The following is a 21,431-nucleotide window of genomic DNA, read 5'->3' as shown; positions in this document are numbered from 1 at the left end:
AGTACAAAGAAAAACCTTTATACTGAGGTTACTGAAGTGTTATTTGGTCAGTTTCAACTGGGCTGGTGTGTTTTCTTAAGAGCTTCCTTGTCCTTACCTCTGGCCCTGAAGAAAAATATTTCAGATAAGCATTGTTAGAGTACAGTCAATCAAACAAGCTTATCAAATATATAAGTACCGTTAATTATCAATACATAGGTATTCTCTTAGTTCTTAACTTTTCCGTACAAGTTAAGTGGGTGACAGTTTAATATTGTGATTTATAATAAGGAGTATATATTTGGTTTTTCTTCCTGTTTCTAACACAATGGTTAGAACCTTTGGAACTTCCTGTGATAAGAGCCATAATGGTTTCTCCTGTTATGTGTATAAGGTGACTGCTGACCTGCACTTAAGGATGAGGACTGGTTACCAGGGGAACCAACCATGTGATTAGAAGGTTGGTCTTTTTAGTCCTACCTCTGTGACCGCTAAGGGGGGAAGATAGACTAGAGGTTGAATTTAACTACAACAGCCAACAATTTTAATCAATTCACCCTTATAATAAAGCCTCCATAAAAACCTCAAGAAAGATATGGTTTGGAGACCTTGTGGGTTGGCAGGAATTCGGGGAAAGTAGAGCACTCTGAGAGTGTATAAAGCTCAGCACATTTTCCCATACCTTGCCTTGTGCATGTCTTCCATATGGCTGTATGTGATTTATATCTTTTTATTATAAACCTGTATCCTAGAGAGTATATTGGTATCCTGAGTTCTGTGAGCCACTTTAGCAAATTAATTGAATCCAAGGGGCGATTTGTTGAAGCTTCCAATCTATAGCCCATCAGTCAAAGCACAGGTAATAACTTTGACTTGAGATGACATTGGAATTGTAGGGGTTGGGGTGAGGGACAGTCTTATGGGGCTGAGTTCTGAACTAGTGGAATCCAATGTTATCTCTGGATAGATATGGTCAGAAATGAATTGAATTGTAGGACACCCAGCTGTTGTCCACAGAATAATTTAGTGATCTGGGGAATACCACCGCCTTCAAACATTATAATTCGGTCCTAGAATAATTTGAGGGGTTGTTGAGGAGAATGTTTTGCAATTGAACTAATTTTTTTTTTGCTAAACATTACATTTGAATGTATGTGTTTCTGACCATACAGAAACTTCATTTCTTTAATATTTCCTTTCTTTTTTTTCTCTTGATTCAAATTGTCCTCATCTAGCATCTTCAATCACCTGCCGCCTTCTTCCTTGCATCACCACTCTCTTAATCATTAAGTATTTAGAACAATAGGATCTGACCAGCTTGAAATAATTTTAGGAACAAAGCCTTGGGTCTATTGACAACAGAGACAAAATTTTGGTCAAACCAAAGATAACATGAGGCTTCAGTTGTATTTCAACTTCAGGTCCAGAAAAAGCAGGAAGACCAGATGAGGCAAAACCATGCCCAACATCAGATAAGGTTAAATGATAGACTACACCCTACCCTGGTACTGACCAATTAGTAGAGACCCTGACCCTGTCCATGACATTAACACCCTTGGTCACCATGATTAATGATTTTCCTTTATATAACCCATCTCTTAGAAGCCATGGAGAGCCAGGTCTTTGAGCATAAGCTCACCTGTCTTCAAGTGTGGACCACTTTCTAAAAATAAACCCTTATTTTCTTTTGCAAACACTTATTTGTGTCTCATTGGGCTCTGATACTTACAGGCAAATGTGCCCTTTAATCTGGTAACAATTTAAGATCTCATAGAACTTAAAACACATCCAGGTAAATTTTAAAATTTAACCTCAAACATAAAGTTACTCGGTTTAGAAAATAATATTTAATGTCCAATTAAATTAGAATTTTAGATAAAAATAATTTTAGTACAAATATATCCCAGGAAATCCTTATATAAAATAAAAAAAGATTTGTTTATCTGAAATTTAAATTTTACTGGGCATCTAGTATTTTATCTGGCAAGCCCATTCTAAAATATAAGGCATTTTTGTAAATAGATTTATGTAACTTTTATTATTATATTTATATTAATATTATATTTAACATCATATTAAAACTTAAAAATCAGGCAAATTTCAAATTGGTAACATATTGTTATCTGTATAACTTCTATGATTTGAGGGCTAATATAACATCATTCTTCTTCCCCCAAAGGTGTTTATAAAAAATTAAAAGATGGAAGTAAAAATCAGAAAGATAGAAATGAAAATATTATCTTTATTTAGAATTTAACTTAAAGAAAATTGAAGTGGGCTTGTTTGTATGTCACCTATTTGTCAGCAAGTGGGCTTCTTAGTATTTTATCACTGAATTGTTCGTCACCCAGTCACAGGTACAGTTGGACAACCAAAGACCTCCCCTGAGTGGGAGCTGCCTCTTTGAAATGGGCACTGCAGAGTGATAAATACTTTTTTCTGTAAGTAGGCTGCCACTGAAAAGGGGAGGTATGCATTGAAGTGAAAAATGTTTGCCTCCTTTTGTACTGATGCTCACTCCGTGTAGTCAGAGAAAGAAGGATTACTTAGACTTTGACAGAGCAGTATTGATTTTTGTTTTTGACATAGAGATGCTGATTTTTAGCCAGTGATAATAACAATACAATTTATGGATATACTAAGGCATGTAAAACAATATCAACAAACTTTTATTGGCAAAGAGCCATACTGAAATAATAATACTTGTGCATTCAGTAGAATCTCCCCTCTTCGCTAAGCATATTTGTACTCAGTGCACCTTTTCAGGGTTAAAGCAAATGCTTAATGCACTACCAATTTATTCAATTAAGGGACAGTGACTCTGGTTAAATCTGGATTAAGTCAAAATTTCTCAATAGATGTTTTAAGAAAACAAATAATTGGCAATTGGCAATAAAAACCTAGTTTGGATTAATAATCTTAGAAAATTAAGAAAGTTCCTTATGCTCTTTGGTTCACAGAAGATTTTTTTTTGTATTTTATACATATAAAAGGAAAGGGTTGTCAAGGTTATTGAGGTTTACTATATCGATGATAAACTTTTAAAAGGTGAAAATTTTTGCTTAAAATTATGAATGTTTGAGAAATTCTAGTACATGTGGAACTAACTGAAAGGATGTATTCATAAAATTTCATTAACATTGTAAGTACTTGCTCATGGTATCATGGTGGGATCATATAGCAAATTAAATAGATCTTATTTATTATCATTATATAGCATATATATGATGGCATTATATATATGATATATATATCATTAGTTATATGGCAAATGTATCAATTTAATAAGATATAATATTGAAGAAAAAGAATAGGACTGTTAAACTGAAGAAACATTTCCTCTGTGTTAATCAAGACATTGTTGTTTATGTCTTTTAAGAACTCTACCCCCCTTTTTTATGATTATAGCCATCTACATAATTTATCTTTTTAAAACCAGTAAAGCTGCATACCTACTTGATGAATGAAAAAAATGTTCTTATCTTAAACATTTAAATTATGAGCATTAAAAAAGTATTATCTCTTTTCTTTCCACCTTCTAAATTCTTCTGGGCTGGGCTAATAATCAAATTAACAGACAGATTAACAGGAGAAAATGAAAGTCTAATACATGTACATGGGAAAATCACATATATATGATAAATCCATAACAATTCCAAACTCAGAGAGACAACATTGGGTCTATAAGACATTTGTGGACAAGGGAGAAAAGGGAAGAATTGGGTATTAAATTTCTGAAGTGAGAATGGGTGATTTGCAGGTAGTTCAGAAAGGGAAGATCACACATTTCAGGAATGGAACACAGACTGTAGCTATCTAATTGACCCTTACCTAAATTCCTTTTGATGACCATATTTACTTCAAATTAGGGTAAGAGTATATTCTAAATTTTCTTCCCCAAGCAGGTTTCTCTGTCTGAATCTTTTGGACAAGAAAGGGAGGCAGGTAAAATGTATTTTCTGAGTCTTTCATTTATTAAAATCAATATCCTCAAGAATAGCTTTGTGATGGCATAATTTTGGTCCCTTAAATATTAATAATACTATATAACAAGTTTATAGATAGACTTCTTTACTTAAGAGGCAGACAGACTTTAATTATTTGAAAATAAACTTGTCTTCTTTAAAGTAAAGTATTAAAATTAAAAATAAACACAAATATTCAATTAAAATATTTGGCAATTCCAAATACTAATTTGATGTTTTATTAAGGTAAACTGTTCTTCACAATGATAAAAAAAAAACCATAAAAATTATACAGTGGACACATGTAAAAAATTTTGTTCAGCTCAGTAATTGAGGGAAACAACATAAAAACAAATTCAAAGGAGAAATTGCAGCATAAACACATATATGTAAGCATTTAGGAATGCTGGAATGGGTCACTAATGAATACTGAAGTGATCAATACCTTATAGAAAAATAAAATGTAATGTTTGGAAGTTGCGTTTTTCACAGGGTGAAAATCAATATATCACTACTAAATTAAATGAATTTGCAGTATCCGTTTTCTACAACTAAAACTCTGCCTCTATTTAGATTATCCTTGGGGGGCTCACTAAAAAACTGCAACAGTCCACTCAAAAGATATAGAATTTACACACTTTCAAATCTTTGAGAATATTCCTGAATTTACAAAGAGATAATATATAGAATAGAACTGCTTTTTATAAATGATTATGTTATTTATCAATTCTAATTTCTGGAAAATATAGTTGTTAAAAAGACTGATTATCAGACTCTGTTACTCTTTTATTGTTAAGTAAAATATGCATATCTACTAATCTCTTGCTAAGAGATAAAAATTATTCTCTGCTCTGGCTGGTTGGTTCAGTGGTAGAGAATTGGCTTGGCATGTGGGTGTCCTGAGATCAATTCCTGGTCAAGGCACACAGGAGAAGTAACCATCAGTTTATCCACCCATCCTTCTCCCCTTTCTCTCTCTCTCTCTTCCCCTCACACAGCGATGGCTCTGATTGGTTTTAGCGCATGACCCTAGGAGCAGAGGATGGCTCCCTGAAGCCTCTGCCTCAGGTGCTAAAAATAGCTCAGTTGTGAGCACAGCCCCAGATAGGCAGAGCATCAGGCCCAGACTGGTATTGCTGCATGGATTCTGGTTGAGGCGAATGTGGGAGCCCATCTCATTCCTCTCACTTCAAAAAATTAAAGAAAAAAATTTCTCTCTTTATGACACTATGAAATAATAATAAAAGAGATAATGTTTTGAACCCAAATTAATAGAAAGAAAAATACTTCTTGCAAATAATAAAGATAATTTTTTTGGTCATCTTTATGGCTATTATATTTTTCATAAAAAATTAAATAGCATTTGCTATAAATTAAATTATATTTTAAAATTTATATGTTGAATTCCTAGCTTAGACTTAGTACTTCATAATGTGAATTTATTTGAAAAAAATTATCATAGATGCTATTTCTTAAAATAAAGTTATGGTAAAATGGTAGATCCCTAGTCCAATATTACCGGTGTCCTTATAACGTGGGGAGATTTAGACACAGATTACATACAAGGAGAATATCATGTAACAATGAAGGTAGAGATATTGGTGAAGCTTCTTCAAATCAAGGAATGCCAATGGTTGCCAGTAAACCACCCGAGTTGAGGATAACTGCCCGAAATAGATTCTCTCTCACAGCCTTCTGAAGGAACCAGCCCTACCAACACCTTGATATTGGGCTTTGAGACCTCAGAAATGTGAGAAAATACAGAACTATTGTTTAAGGTATCCATTTTGTGATACTTTGTTACAGCACCCCTACCAAACAAATATAGCACTTTAAAGTTAATTTTAATGGCTGTCTGTTAGTGCAATAGAAAGTTAGAAATCAATGATGTCATTGTGGTATAGAACCATTGACAAAGGTTTGTACAAATGTTGTAACCAAGGTAAGTTTTAATGAGTGAACTCTGGTTAGATGAAGGAAGTGGCAGGTGAATACGAAGCAAGAGGAACTATATATACCTCGTGGAAATATAAATGGATATAACCACAGGAAAATATTAAGAGACAGTAGAAATTACTAGAGTAAATGAAACTTATTGAGGAGTGGTTAAACATAGTATACCTAAGTATGCTGAGTAAATTATAAAGAGCCTATAAGTCAAGCAGAGATAATGCAATTTAAAATAGTAAGCAGAATGTTCTGAAATAGAGATATAAAGTAATTAAAAAGTCTGAAATAAGCAGTTACAATAAAAAAATGGAAACAAACTGTAACTTCCCAAATAAATCAAATTCAAAAGTGCCTCAAGAACAAGAGGTTATTCCTTTATTACTGAGAAAATTAGATTCTATTTTTATTAAATTATTTCAAAGAAAAAAAAGATGCTGTTCAGTGTTTGCATTACTTAGAGTTCTCCAGAGAAAGGGAAGCAGCAGGATGTGTTTGTATGCGCAACTATGCAGAACAAGATTGACAGATTGATTGATCTAATTTAGAAACTGGCTCACACAATTGTGGAGATTGACATGTCCAAAATCTACAGAGCAAATCAACATGCCGGAGACCCAAAGAAGAGGTGATATAGAAGGTTGAATCCAAAGGCAATCTGGAGGCAGAATGTTCTTTCCCTCATGTACCTTGCTCTTTATCATAAGGCATTAAACGGTTTGGATGAGGCCTATACACATAAAGGAGGGTAAATGCTTTTACTCTAAGTCTACTGATTTATTTTATTTTTTATTTATTTTTAATTTTATTTGTTAATTTTTAGCCCTGGTTGTTTGGTTCAGTGGTAGAGTACAGGCCTGGTACAGGAATATCCCAGGTTTGATTCCTGGTCAGGGCACACAGAAGAGGCACTTTTCTGCTCTCCACCCTTTCAACCCACCCTTTCCACTCTCACTTCTCTCTGTCTCTGTCTCTCTCTCTTCTCTCCCTCTCTTCCCCTCCTGCCATGGCTCAATTGCAGTAAGTTGGCCCCTGGCACTGAGGATGGCTCCATGGCCTTCATATCAGGCACTAAGAAAAGATCTGTTGTTGAGCAACAGAGCAAAGCCCCAGATGGGCAAAGCATCACCCCCCTAGTGGGCTTGCTGTGTGGATCCCAGTCAGAGCACATACGGGAGTGTGTCTTTCTGTTTCCCTTTCTCTCACTGAATAAAAAAAGTTATTTCTTGGTTTTAGAGAGAGAAAAAGTGGGGCGAGAGAAACATCGATTTGTTATTCTACTCACTTATGAATTCATTAGTTGTTTCTTGCATGTGCCCTAACCAGAGATCAAACCCTCAACCTTGGCATATCAGTATGATGCTCTGTCCAAATGAGCTAACCGGCCAGTCTAAGTTTACTGATTTAAATATTAATTTCATTTTTAAAATACCTTCACTGTAACATCTAGACTGCTATTGGAACAAATATCTGGTTACTGTTGTCAAGCCAAGAGGACACACAAAATTAACTATCACAATATTTTTTTTGTGTGTGTGTGGCAGAGACAGAGAGAGACAGATAACGACAGACAGACAGAAAGGGGGAGAGATAAGAAGTATCAGTTCTTTGTTTCGGCTCCTTAGTTGTTCATTGACTGATTTCTCATATGAGCCTTGACCCTGGAGCTACAGCAGAACAAGTGACCCATTGCTCAAGCCAGTGACCATGGGGTCATGTCTATTATCCCACACTCAAGCCAGAGACCCTGAACTCAAGCTGGTGACCTGTACTCAAGCCAGATGAGCCTGCGCTCAAACCAGTGACCTCAAGGTTTTGAATCTGGATCTTCTGCATTCAAGTCCAATGCTCTATCCACTGCTCCACCGCATGGTCAGGCATCCTTTACAATATTAAAGCAATATGAAGCTCTTTATCACCTCTGATTTTCTTGTTTTTTATTTTGTTGTGAATATCTTGTGAAAATTCAACACCTTTCAATACCGTTTTGCATAAACACATTCTTAAGTTATGTTTTCATTCATTGATCCAGTATTATATAAAAAGCATTGTTACACCTAGGGGGGTAGGAATGAAAAAAGAGAATATAGATGAAATATATGTCCTGTTCTCAAGAAGCTTAGAAAGTATTAGTGATAAAAAACAATTAAAAAGTTATTCTTATTGTTTTGAAACATTTGAAACAAATTAAAGATTTTTTGTAACAACTTTATTGAGATATAATTTCCATACCACAAAATTCGTCCTTTTAAAGAATACAATTTAATGTTTTTTGGTAAATTCACAGAATTGCGCAACCATAACCACTGTCTGATTTTAGAATATCTTCATTACCCTTAAAAGTAACCCCATACTTATTATCCATCACTTTCTAGCCCCCGTCTCCCAAGCCCCTGGCAACTAATTATCAATGTACTTTCTGTCCTTATAGATTTATCTCTTCTAGACATCTCACATATATGAAAGTCATACAGTATTAATCTTTTGTGACTAGCTTTTTTAACTTAAAATATTTTTAAGTTTCACCCATGTTGTACTACATATTAGTAACTCATGTATTTTTATTGTAAAACAATATTTTATCTTGATATACTACATTATGACAATTCATTCATTATCTGATTGAAATGTGGATTGTGGGACTTATCCCTTTAGACCAGGGGTCTCAAACTCGCGGCCTGCGGGCCGCATGCGGCCCGGATTGTGCTTGTTGTACTGATTTTTTTTTTTGTTTTCAACTGCAGTGAGAAGAGTGTTGCGTAACAGTTGCCTTCTGTAGACCTAGAACAGCTGTGATCTTGCTCTGCGGCCCACATGCTGAGTTGAGTTTGAGACCCCTGCAGACTATTATAAATTATGCTTCTATAAACATTCATGTAGATTTATTGTGTTTGTATGAGCATATATTTTTACTTCTTTTGAATATATGTAGAGTTTCTGTGTCACACGATAAATATGTTTAACATTTTGTGGAACTGTCAAACTACTTTGAAAAGTTACCATATAATTTTATAATTCCACCTGCAATGAGGGTTTGTTTTTCCACTTCCTAGATGACACTTATCATTGTCTGTATATTTTATTATAGCTATTATTATCGGTATATAAAATGATATCTCACTGTGATTTTGATTTGCATATTGCTGATTGTTAATAATATTCAATACCTTTTCATGTACTTTTTTCTGTATCTTTTTTTATTAATTTTAATGGGGTGACATTGATAAATCAGGGTACATATGTTCAGAGAGAACATCTCCAGGTTATTTTGACATTTGATTATGCTGCATTCCCATCACCCAAAGTCCAATTGTCTTCAGTCACCTTCTAACTGGTTTTCTTTGTGCCCCTCCCCTCCCCCAACCCTCTCCCTCTCACCCCCCTACCCCGTAACCACCACACTCTTGTCCATGTCTCTGAGTCTCATTTTTATGTCCCTTTTCATGTACTTTTAAACATTTGTACATATTCTTGAGATAAATGTTTTTTAGAAACTTTTAAACTGTGTTGTTTCTTCTTTTGTTGTTGCTTTGTAAGTGTTCTTAATATACTATAAATAGAAATTTCTTATTAGATATATAATTTGCAAATAACTCTCATTATTTAAGTTGCTTTTTCTCTTTTTTATGTGGAGTTTGTAGAAGGAAAAGAAAAGGTTTTAATAACACTAATACTTTCCTTTCACCTTCAAAGTTCTTCTGGTCAGGCTTATAATCAAATTAACAGAGACAAATTAACAGGAGAAAGTCAAAGTGTGACACATGAGCATGGGAAATTCACATAGGCATAAAAATTCCAAAGACATAAGGCAACACTGATATATGACATTTTGGATAAAGAAGAAAATGAAAGGTGTGAGGGGCAATTTAGAGGTAGCTCAGGAAGAGCAGAACACACATGATATAGACAAATCCATGCTCAGCTACTCAGAAGTAAAGGGACATGGGGTATCTAGGCTAATAAACCCCTGCCTGAAGCTCTCCTATTTACTATATTTCATTAAAATTACATTATTCAAACTAAGACTGACATTCTAAGATTTTTTGTTCCTGAATTAGGTTATTTTATCTGTACCTCTTGGGTAGAGAGCAGAGAAGGCCAAAGGCCAATGGTTCTTTGTGAGTCTTTTGTTTCTTAATAAACAACTAAAAATCAGTATCCAAGAAGAATTTTTTTTTTCTTTTTCATAACCATTTCCTAAATAAGCTCACAAAAATGTACTTCTTATGCTTTCTTCTAAGAGTTTTTTTTTTTTTTTTTGATGTTATTGTTGGGGGGCTCTTTTTTTATTTTTTTTATTTTTTATTTTCTGAAGTTGGAAACCGGGAGGCAGTCAGACAGACTCCTGCATGCGCCCGACTGTAATCCACCCGGCATGCCCACCAGGGGCGATGTTCTGCCCATCCGAGGCGTCACTCTCTTGCAACCAGAGCCATTCTAGCGCCTGAGGCAGAGGCCACAGAGCCATCCTCAGTGCCCAGGCCAACTTTACTCCAATGGAGCCTTGGCTGCAGGAGGGGAAGAGAGAGACATAGAGGAAGGAGAGGGGGAGGGGTAGAGAAGCAGATGGGCGCTTCTCCTGTGTGCCCTGGCCGGGAATTGAACTCGGGACTACTACACGCTAGGCCGACACTCTACCACTGAGCCAACCAGCCAGGGCCTCTTTTTTTTCTTTTTTTAAGGTTTAGCTCTACATTTGGTGACTGATCCACACTGAATTAATTTTTGACTATTGTGTGAGGTAGAGATTCAACCTGATTCTTTTGCATTTTGATATTTAGATGTGCAATGAAAGACTTTTCAATCATTTATATTTAACTAAAAGTGACTCTTGGCCTGACCTGTGGTGGCACAGTGAATAAAGTGTTGACCTGAAATCCTCAGGTTGCAGATTCGAATCCCTGGGCTTGCCTGGTCAAGGCACATATGGAAGTTGATGTTTCCTGCTCCTCCCCCTTCTCTCTCTCTCTCTCTCTTCTCTAAAAAATGAATTAATAAGAAAATTTAAAATAGGAAAAAAAACTAAAAAATAAAAGTAACTGGTAAAATATATTTTAAATACATATAGTATTGGAGGGACTGACGTAGGTACTTGGGGATATAATAGAAGGCAAGGCATACTCATTCTTTGTATAGAGATTACATTATAATAAAAATTTTTGATGCATTTGATTCGAGTACTATCCTTTACAAATGCTGTATTTCCCCATGTATAAGACACCCCATGTATAAGATGCACCTTAATTTTGGGGCCAGAAATTTCAAAAAAAGTACCATATAAAGTTATTGAACTCAGCTTTTATTCATTATAAAATTCATATAACTCCTCATCACTGTCAAAGCTACCATCCATTAGCTTGTCCTTATCTGTGTCTAATGACGAATCACTGTCTTCAACAATGAGCACAAAAACAAGCGCAAAAAATGGTAAATGCAAGTAAAACATCTACAACTCAGTTTTTAGACCCCACATCTTCCAAAAAGGGGTGAGTTTTATACATAGGGAAATACAGTAATAAAATAGAGCAGACAAGATCATTTTTATTACTTTTAAGTGTTCTGGTTATTTGGTAATAACAAATTTGATTTATCCTTGTTAATTGAAGTTGAAAAATAAAATAATTTAAAAACTGTAGAAAAATATGAAACATAGAATGCTTCTTCTGAAATATCAGATATCATCTAAATATGCTAAATTTAGATGATATAGACAAATCCGTGCTCAGCTGTGGTCAGAAAAAATAAAATAAACAGAGCTATAAGTTTCTGTTTATAATTTTATATAACTATAAGTTATATAATACATAACTATAAGTTTATTATGAGTATGTGGCAAACCCGTAAAAAAGTGCACCATCAATTTGAAAGTCATATTTTAACTTTAAGACAGAAAACATAAAAGTAAATGACTTGGAATCTTAATTAAAAAGTATAAATCTTTACTCTGAGAAGACTCTTCTTAACCTTGTCACTTTTCTAAACACAACGCATATTTTTTATAACATCTGTATATAATCAGTTCCAGTATATAAGAACAAGAAAAATGCCTGCATCATAAATGTCACCTACAACAGATATCACTACATGTGTTCAGTAATAAGCTCTCATAAAGACCTTGCCTTTAATAGTTTCTGAGTACTTTAGAGATTTGTTTATATTGCATCTTATTTATTTATTTATCCATTTTAAATTAAACATTTAATAAAACTTTTATTCATAAATCAATAAATTTATGTATAAAACAAAAATCTAGACAATCAAAACAATTGACAATGCACAGACATACTTGCTTGACTAGGCGGTGGCACAGTGGATAGAGCATTGACCTGGGATACTGAGGACCTAAGTTTGAGACCCTGAGGTCACAAGCTTTAGCATGGGCTCATGAGCTTGAGCACAGGGTCTCCAGCTTGAGCTTAGAATCATAGATATGACCCCATGGTCACTGGCTTGAGCCCAAATTTGGTGGTTTAAGCAAGAAGTCACTGTCTCAGCTGGAGCCCCTTGGTCAAGGCACGTATGAGAAAGCAATCAATGAACAACTAAAGAGCTACAGCTATGAGTTGATGCTTCTCATCTCTCTTCCTTCTTGTCTCTCTGTTGCTTTCTCTCAAAAAAACAAAACAAAAAGAAAAAAACAATGTTCAGGCATACTCAATAAGGCTATAAATTAGCATAGTAATAAGACTTGTAAGTATCAATTTTTGCAAAACATACCCTGAATGTATACTGTTTATAATCTCATTTTTACTACCACTCTCCTCAGAAAGGATCAATTCTATTTATTTATAAACTTAAAGTATTATAAATCTTAAATTAATAAAGTTTTACTATATTTGAGGACCATTCTTGGCTTAGGTACTGATTGCTTCAGCCATTTATATCCTGAATACATATATGTATACAAGGGTAAGTCATATGTGTGTCTGAGTGGTTTTTGTTTTTAAATTTTAATAGAATGTAGCTTCAGTAAGGGCACACAAACTTGTACAAAATTATCCTTTATTTCTATTCTAAAATTATAGTTCTGTTTATTTTATTTTTCTGACCTAAGTATTCACAATTCTATCTTAAAAGTGTTACGGAGAGAATCACCTGCAGAATTATGTCAATGCCAAATCTAGTCAATAAGGTAGTTCTAGTTGGTGCATATCGAGCATATATTTTCTTCCTTGTCTTTCAAAATGGACATCTGACATTTTCTTTTTCTTTTTTTATTGTTTTTTTTTTCTTTTCCAAGTAAGTGGAAGGGAGAGACAGACTTCTGCATTTTCCCTGACTAGAATCTGCCCAGTAACCCCCATCTAGGGCCGATTGTCCATCTGGGATCATGCTCGTAACCAAGCTATTTTTGGTGCCTGAGATGGAGGCTCCATGGAGCCATCCTCAGTGCCCAGGGATGATGAGCTTGAACCAATTGAAACATGGATGCACGAGGGGATAAGAGAAAGATAGAGATAGAGATAGAGAGAAAGAGAAAGAGAGAAAGAGAGGGTGATGAATGGAGAAGAAGATGGTCACTTCTTCTTTGTGCCCTGACCAGGAATAGAACCTGGGAGATCCACAAGCCAGGCCAGCACTGTCACAGAGTCAATTGGCCAGGACCCCTTTTCCTTCTTCCTTTCACAATTAACTTACCGGCTTGATGAAACACTCTGCAAAGTATCCACCTTTTCTTGAAATTACTACCCAATATAATGAGCCAATTCTCTATTTTAAAAGGATTCAGATTCAAACAAGGAGCAAAAAAAGTTCACAAGGAATTACAGTGGGTATAAAAATTTCTTTTTCTTCTATAGGGAGAAATCTTACATAAAATGCTTTTATTTCCTAAAAATAAAAGATAGAATTATTCAAAAATAAAGCTGGAATCCTAATAAATTCCTGTCTATTATATTCCTATTTTTTATTTTTTATTATTTATTTATTTATTTATTGTTAGCAAGTGAAAGATAGAGAAAGAGTGAAGGACAGATAAGAAGGGAGAGAGATGAGAAGCATTAACTCATAGTTGTGGTACCTTAGTTGTTCATTGATTGCTTTCTCGTAAGTGCCTTGACTAGGCGGTGGGAGGCTCCAGTTGATCCAGTGACCCCTTGCTCAAGCCAGTAACCTTGGGTTCAAGCCAACGAACTTGGGCTTCAAGACAGTGACCTTTAAGTTCAAGCTAGAGACCATAGGGTCATGTCTATGATCCCACACTCAAACCAGTGACACCATATTCAAGCTGGTGAACCCACACTCAAGCCAGAGTCCTCAGGGTTTCAAACCTTTGTTCTCAGTGTCCCAAACTGACACTTTATCTATTGTGCCACTCCTTGGCCAGGCTACTTTTTCTACTTTAGAAGGCCTTATGTTTTACTATCCCACAGCCTCCCAATAGGTGAGTTCCAAATGTTATGACATTAGAAACTAGAAGGCCTAAATTTAGAAACACAGTAATAAACACTCAACTTAATGGACTGAGTACCAGACATCTAGTTGAAAATAGTTCAGTGAAATTTTAAAGAGTTTGTCTTAATTTTAATCACAACTTGCTCCTTAAGTCGTTAAGTAACCAAATACATTTGAAAATGTAAAGTAGTCAAGGCAGAGGATTTCCTTGCTACCTTTTCCTCCTTATTATAATACAGGCTGGAATTACAACAGGTGAAGATGTGATCACCAGCCTAGTATCAATGATTTTATCCATGTTTACTAGTCACAAAGGACACCTTCAATCACACTATGAAATGTCATTTCCGATTTACTTTCCTTACGTTCAGAGAACATCCAGGCATAAGGTTAATATGGAACTAACATTTTATTTATTTATTTATTTATTTATTTATTTATTTATTTAGAGGGAGAGACAGACAGACAGGGAGAGAGATGAGATGCATCAACTCATTGTTGCAGCATTTTAGTTCATTGATTGCTTTCTCATATGTTCCTTGACCCGGCGATGGAGGTCTCCAGCTGAACCAGTGACCCAGCTCAAGCCAGCGACCTTGGGTTCATGCCAGGAACTTTGGACTTCAAGTCAATGACCTTTGGGCTCAAGGCAGTGATTTTGGGGTTTTGAACTTGGGTCTTCAGATTCCCAGATCCATGATCTATCCACTGCGCCACTGCCTTGTCAGGCTATGGAGCTAACATTTAACATTACAGCATTATAGGATTCAAAAGCACTTTCTCTTCAACATCATACATAAGAAAGCTCTCCATTCATGCCTGTGGTGAAAATGAATTAATTTCTTCATCTTTTTATTAGTTCAACTAGTATTCCACTATTCAGAAAAACAAGAGCTTAAAATATCATTTCCCCAACTTTCTTCCACAGAACACAGGTTTGTGGAGTCCTAATATGTACCATAGTCAAAAACACAAGTTTATACAGTTACATGTTTAGTAAATAATAAGCTAAACAAAGAAATATGTTTAATTTTTCTGCAAAGGCTTTACTGTTGTGCTCCAAGGAGTGGGGGAGCAGAAAACAGGTTTAAAAGTTTCTGTTCATAAATAAAAGTCATTTTTAAATAAGCTTAAAAATTTGCCTGAAACATTTTGATTAGTTTAACATAGCATTCACGAAACTTGAGTATAGAATGCACCCCACCACTACTTTTTCCCCCTTCAAAAATTCTGGTAAATACATATAAATTGAGAAAAACTGCATTAGAGATTGATTAACTAAAAGTACTTCAATGAACACTGTTTCTCTGAAATGATTCTTGTTACCGAGAGAAGAAAATTTATTGATTTTATGTTTATAAGATGATTATTTACAAATGCTATTGATTCATTTGTAAGATAGAAATTCATTTCCACATAAATATTTCCATATTAATTACTCTTCTAGTTAAATTTTCTTTTGTTTGTAAAGCAGAAATGTTTTTTTTTCAAGTTTCTCTTTTCTACTTGAGTAGCAAATTAGGGTTACTATAGGGTTTCAAAACTCAAACAAAAGTCTAAAAATAGAATGTGTGTTTCCTCAAATGCCAGTGAGTCTTACCAAAACTAAGTCAAGGGTGGTAATGGTCAGAAATTGGTGTAATGCATAGTAAATTCAAAATTTTGGACAAATTCAAATAATGATGTTAATGTATACTTTAAAGGTTTAAACTGAAAACTCAAAGATATCGGTACAAAAGTGAAGATATGCTCGACATCAATTCTGGTGTTGTCATTTTTTTAAATTCCCCACTTTTATGAAGATGTAATATGTGTATAAAAAGTACACAATTCCGTATTCTTTTTTAAAATTAAAAATATTAAATTTAACAGGGTGACATTGATCAAGAAGAGAACATAGGTTTCAGGTAAACATTTCTATAGCATATGAACTGTTGATTATGTTGTATACATACATTATTTTCTACAGTTTCTATGTGATTTTTAAAAACTAAAACTGGAAATAACCTCATATCTATTAATAGATAGTTGTTGAAATAACTAATTGTATTCTCATGCTATATAAGACTCTATTGTCAACTTTTGGCCTGATTACTATATTTCTCCCTCCATCTTCATTTACTTTAGTTTATTTTCTATTATTATTCTAAAACTAAGTTTCTATAGTATACTTATTTTAAATATTTAATTAGTTTGTATTTTCTAGAATGGAGATTATTTACTTTTGATAAATGATGAATGTCAACGTTCATGACTATTCCAAAATATACATAAATTTTATGTGTACATGCATTTTGGTGTGAGGTTGTCCATGTTTCGTAGTGGTGTCTGAAATCCAATAGCTTTGAGAGATTACTGCTTTGTAGTAAAAATGCCCTTGATGCCCTGGAAGGATAGCTCAGTTGGTTAGAGCATTGCCCAGAAGCACCAAGGTTGCCTGTTTGATTCCCAGTCAGGGCACATACAAGAACAAATCAATGTTCCTGTCTCTCCTTCTCTCTTTCCTCTATCTCTAAAATTAATAAACATTAAAAAAGGAAACCTTACAAAAATAAAATAAAATAATAAAAATGCCCTTGAATGACATTCTGATTTGAATATCTTCAGACAGTAAAGAAATACTGAAGAGTTTTTGTGTCAATTTATTTTTCAATATAGTTTGCATTCAACATCATTTTATATTAGTTTCAGTTGTACAGCATAACAGACAGTCACATACTTTACATAGTGTTCCCCTGATATTTCAGGTACATACCTGACACCATACATAGTTATTACAATATTATTCATTGTATTGACGATTCTGTACTTTATATGCCTGTGACTATTCTGTAACTGCCAATAGTACTTATGATCCTTTCACCTGTACACCAGGCCTCCAAACCCCTCACCCTTCTGGCATCCATTAGTGTGTTCTCTGTATCTTTCAATTTGAATTTGCATGTTAGAAAATTCACACAGATAATGGCATGAAGGACAGGTTATACAGAACAGATTGAAAGTAAAATGTATTGTTTTCAACATTATATATTACAAGAATATTGAAAATAATATATCTTTTCTAAAACCATATGGAAAGTATTATGTTCTTATATAGGTACATGTTTGAGTATTTTGCTTGAGAGATGGTTCAAAACATTCAGTAGGTTCATAAAGGAATCAATGACCCTCGATTTAATAAGTATAAGCTAAAAGTAAATATATAATCCAACATGTTAAAGAAATGAAATAAGTATAAGAGTAGCATATTTTTCTTTCTTTTCTTCTCCCTTCTTCTTTTTATTTTTGAGAGGCAGGAAGAGAGAGACAGGAACATTGAGCTGCTCTTATACTTGCCCTGACCACGGAATTGAACCAGCAAATCAATGCTGCAGGAGGATGTTCCAACTAACAGATCTATCTGACTAGGGTTTAAATTCCTTAAATATTTTCTTTTTGTATTTTTCTGAAGTGAGAAGTGGGGAGGCAGAGAGACAGACTCCTGCATGCACACGACCAGGATCCACCCAGGAAGCCCACTAGGGGGCAATGCTCTGCCCATCTGGGACATTGCTGCTTTGCAACCTGAGCCATTCTAACGCCTAAGATGGAGGCAATGGCGTCATCCTCAGCGCCTGGGCCAACTTTGCTACAATGGAGCCTTGGCTATGGGAGGGAAAGAGAGAGATAGAGAGAAAGGAGAGGGAGAAGGGTGGAGAAGCAGATGGATGCTTCTCCTGTGTGCCCTGATCAGAAATTGAACCTGGGACTTCCACACTCAGGGCCAATGCTCTACAGATGAACTAGCTGGCCAGGGCCCCTTAAATATTTTTTATTGATTTTTTTTGAGAGAAAGAGAAAAAGAGAAAGAAGAGCGAAGAAGGACTGAATGTTTGTTGTTTCATGCAGTCATGCTTTCCTTGATTGCTTCCCATGTGTGTCCTAAACAGGAATAAAACCTGTAAACTTGTCATTTCCAGATGATGCTCTTAACCGGCCGAGCTAACCAGCCAGGGCAAGAGTGCTATTTTATGCCAAGGGGAAAGTGGGGGTATAAGGAAAGAAACCATTGCTCTACTCAGTTGAGATCAAAGGTGACATTCTTATAAACTTTAACATTTGGTTTTCAAGGTTACTCAGGTTGAGGAATTTTATTGTTTATACTCTTTTTAGCAAGTTAACCATATCTATCATACTGTTAGATAGATTGATATTTAAGCTTCTTTCATAGCCAAGCCTTTCCTTCTTTAACTGATGTTTGTAGTACATAAAAATTATCCTGAGAGCCTGACCTGTGGTGGCGCAGTGGATAAAGCATCGACCTGGAAATACTGAGGTCACTGGTTCGAAATCCTGGGCTTGCTTGGTCAAGGCACATATGGGAGTTGATGCTTCCAGCTCCTCCTCCCTTCTCTCTCTGTCTCTCCTATCTCTCTCTCTCTCTCTCTCTCTCTCTCTCTCTCTCTCTGTCTCTCCCTCTCCTCTCTAAAAAATGAATAAATAAATTAAAAAAAAAGAAACAAAGATTTTTAAAAAAATTATCCTGAGTGGTCATCAGGAATGGCAGAATCAAGTGTTCCATAATTATGCCAGTTTTTCATGGATACATGCCTAAAACATGATGAGACTTTTTAATAAAGACATTTTGAATATTCTACAATCTCTACTTTGAACTTTTACAAAACTTGAGAATTAAACATCTTCTTTCAACTTTTTTAAATGTTTTAAATGTTTTCGTACAGCAATTGGGTTTGGTTAGTAAATGTTTAAATGTTTAGTATATGATCACACAGTTTTTCAAGTCAGAATTCCTACATTGATCTCATTGGGCTAAAATCAGGGTGTCTGTAGGACTGCTTTTCTTTCTGGAGTCTCTAGGAGAGATTCCATTTTTTTTTTCTCATTTGGTTGTTGGCAGATTTTATGTCCTTGAAATTGTAGGACTGAGACTCCCTCTTCCTTGATAACTATGAACTGAGTGCCATTTTCACCTTGTAGAGTTCACTTGCATTCCTTGGTTAAAGGCACACTTCCTCCAACTTGAAAGCCAGCTACGATTGGTCAAGTCTTCTTATGTTTTGACTTTCTCCTCCATTTCCTTCCACCACATTTCTCTCTGACAACAACCAAGAAAAGGTCTCCTTTTTAAAAAAACTCATGATTACTTTGGGTTCACCTGTATAAATACAGTATAATCTTCCTTTCTGAAGTCAGTAACCTTAATCACATCTGCAAAACCCTTTTTTCCATATGAGGTAACATATTTTCAGGATTAGATTATTAAGATGTGGGCATCTTTGTTGCACTATTATTCTGCCTACCTCATCGACTATATCTAATAATATGTTATTGCTTTGATTCAGAAACAAAAAAATTTTTGTATGTTGATTCAAGTTCTGAGTGAATGGAGCACTTAGTCATGAATAGAATTTTTTAATAAAATTAAGCACAAAATAGCTTATGTCCAATATTAAAATTCTTGATTTTTGACCTTTGTATTTAAGTTAAGTCTCTTCCAGGTCAAGTATATATTGCAGATATATGTCATTTTAGTAAGTCCCTTGAAATGGCAGTAACAGTCTCCGATGTTATTTACTGTCAGCTGTCATGACCAGTGCGAGGAAATGAAGACCTGAGTGGGGGCGATGGATGATGAAGGAAAACAGAGACATAAAGAGAGTTTGGACTGGGTGGGACAGTGAACTCTGATGGAGACACAATGACTCCAAGCTTGTTTTCAGCCTGGTGATCTCTTGGGGCTTCAAACCTGGGTTCTTTGTTATCACAGTCCAACAATCTATCAATTGTGTCACTGTTAGCTCTGGTTTTGATGTCAATGTCAGGAACAGCCTTCAAGTTATTATAGTGACCTTCCTTGCCAGGTCACTCAAGGCCAAGCAGGACCCTTCCTATGCTCTCGGCTGCACGTAGGCCGGACATATTCAGACACAGTGGCTCTCTGCAGTCAGCATCATGAAACATTTAAGAAATATTTTTAATGTCATTTTAGAGTTTACATGGGTACCTTTTCCAATGACAGCCAAACCTTCAACCTTAAAATATTTTAAAAACACAGTTTTATACATATTGCCTACTTCACACAGCCTTGTCCTCACTTTGATTACATTTATAATTTTAACAGTTTCTTTCACTGCTGACTCAACATCAGAAGGCATATTATTAAACAACTGTTTTCTATGGGTAAAGCAACAAGTAGTTTTATTATTATTCTGGTGCAACTTATCTATAAATATATAGTAACTTTCTTCCTTGCTTTATTGACACAAACATAGTAATGAATCCAAAGCACTTTTACATTCTTAAAAAAGAATTATTAAATAACTAAGAAATCTATTTGTCAGTGGCATGGGTGTTTAGTGATAAATTCTAACAGAGACCAATTTTATATATGTACTACACACATGCAAAACAGCGGTTAATCTATCACATTGTATATCTAATATCATTTTGAGATTTAATTGTCATTTGATGAATTAATATTACCAACACAATTTTATCATCATCACTATTATTGTTATTGACTGATTTTATAAGTTTCTTGACAAAAGTGCATATATCTGTTTTTGCTACTTTAAATAATATCTCTTTAATTTCAATCTCTGCATTAAACAACAAAATCCTTCATTTTGATACTGCAAGACAACTATTCATTTATCCTAAGAAAAAATTTGATTAGCACCCAGTTTATTATATTAAAAAAAGAGTGTAAAGGTTTTGATGGCTCATGTCACTACTTATTCAATGGAACAATGAATTAATAAAATTTTAAGATTTCCTATGTAAAACAATATAAAAGTATTAATAACTAATAATCTGTATTAAGAATACAATCAGCACCATTCACTTTTTGGCAATTTACATATTCAACTATCTTTTTAAGCTGAGGGATAAAGGTTATCTCTACTGTACAAATCAAGAAACCAAGACTCTGAATATTTATCTAACACTCCAAAGGACATAAAATGTCCAAGTTAATACATCAAGTCTAGTTTGAGGGGCTTAAGATTATTTGGTCAAAATATTGTAAGATACAAAATTAAACCTTATAGTACAATGAAAAAATAATTAGCTACAAGAGCTACTTCTTTCACTTCTATTAGCCACTCTAAGCTTGAATATAACTACTTGTACTGCCTTCTCTCTGTT

The sequence above is a fragment of the Saccopteryx leptura genome, chromosome X (assembly GCF_036850995.1).
Source record: "Saccopteryx leptura isolate mSacLep1 chromosome X, mSacLep1_pri_phased_curated, whole genome shotgun sequence".
In the NCBI taxonomy this organism is placed as follows: Eukaryota; Metazoa; Chordata; class Mammalia; order Chiroptera; family Emballonuridae; genus Saccopteryx; species Saccopteryx leptura.
The sequence above is the reverse complement of the archived record's forward strand: the minus strand, read 5'-3'. Positions refer to the sequence as shown.